Genomic DNA, 1,629 nt, shown 5'->3' on the forward strand with positions numbered 1-1,629 from the left:
TTTTTTAATATGGAGATAACACTCTCAAGGTTAGTGTGAAATTTAGCAGATTATAGAACCTCAAGTACTTCAAAATGCTCAATACTTCTGCAGTAATATGTAATTCTTAAGTTTAAAAATGAGACATCCATGGAAGAATCGAGAAAAGCAACTTGTAAGCCATCTGTTAGAAAATTGGCAGTATGTATAGGTGATCACCTTGGGCTGGTTGCACATTGTTGGATAAAGCAAGATTAAACGAGGTATTACAAAATAAATGGGAGGTCAGTTAAAGTACAAGATAGGTTTGGCTGGGTGTGGTGGCTCACACCTGTAATGCCAGCACTCTGCGAAGCCAAGGCGGGCAGATCGCTTGAGCTCAGGAGTTTGAGGCCAGCCTGGGCAACACGGTGAGACCTCATCTCTACAAAAAATACAAAAATTAGCCGGGTGTGGTGGCGCGCACGTGTTGTCCCGGCTGCTTGGGTTGAAGTGGAAGGATTGTGTGAGCCCAGGAGGTCGAGGCTGTAGTGAGCAGTGATCACACCGCTGCGTTCCAGCCTGGGTGACAGACTGAGACCCTGTCTCAAAGCTAAGTAATTAATAAAGTATGAGATAGGTTTGGGCAAGAAGAGTTGCAAGGAGTCTAGTGTTACGCATCAAGTGTCTGTTGAGAGGACAGTGGTTTGGCCCTTTGAAAATTATTTCCTAAGACTCAGTGCTAAATTACGTTTCTTTGAATGTAAATTTTCTTATTGGCAGTATAACATACATACAGAAAATCACTAGAGTACCACATCATGATAGGTTTTTCACAAAGCAAACGTTTCACAAAGTAAACAAAGTAACTAGCACCCAAATCAGAAAAGGTAACTGATATTAACTCCCCAGAAATCTCTTCATGCCCTCTTCTAGTCATAGCCATGGTCCTAATTTCTAACATCATAATTTAAAAAAAATCTTTACAGACGTGTAAGTCCCATACCATTAGTTGTACCCATTTAAAGTGTACAAAGGTTTTTAGTATATTCAGAGTTATACAACCATCACCACAGTCTTAGGATACTTTGATCATTCCAAAAAAGAACCTCGTTTGCCTGTGTTTAAAAATTTGCCTGTTTATAAATGGAATCAAACAGTATGTGCTTGACTTCTTTGACTCAGCGTAGGGGTTCTGATACTTATTTATCCCCACTGTGTGTAGTTATGGTTTTTCAGTCTTGATGCAGTCTCTCACGATTTATTCTACTGATGATGGACACATAAGTTGTTTCTGGTTTTTGCATGGATGTTTTATATGTGTTTCTTGGTGAATATAAATTTCTAGATTTATGTTCACAAGAATATATACCAAGGTATGAAATTTCTGGGACATAGGGTATGTATGAACTTGGCCATTAGAGTTACTGTCAAAGAGTTTTCCAAAGGGCTTATACCAGTTTACACAGTCCCACAGCAGGATTTGAGAATTGCAGTTACTCTGCCTCCTTGCTACACTTGATATATCCTATGTCATTTTCATTTTAGCCCTTCTGGTAGTCAGAATACTATCACCTTGTGGCTTTAATTTGCATTTCTCTAATGACTAATATAGTTGAGTACCTTCTTTATATGCTTAATGGCCATTTGGATATTATCTTTTGTGAAGTT

Source organism: Colobus angolensis, unplaced genomic scaffold (assembly GCF_000951035.1).
Source record: "Colobus angolensis palliatus isolate OR3802 unplaced genomic scaffold, Cang.pa_1.0 Scaffold133, whole genome shotgun sequence".
Classification (NCBI taxonomy): domain Eukaryota; kingdom Metazoa; phylum Chordata; class Mammalia; order Primates; family Cercopithecidae; genus Colobus; species Colobus angolensis.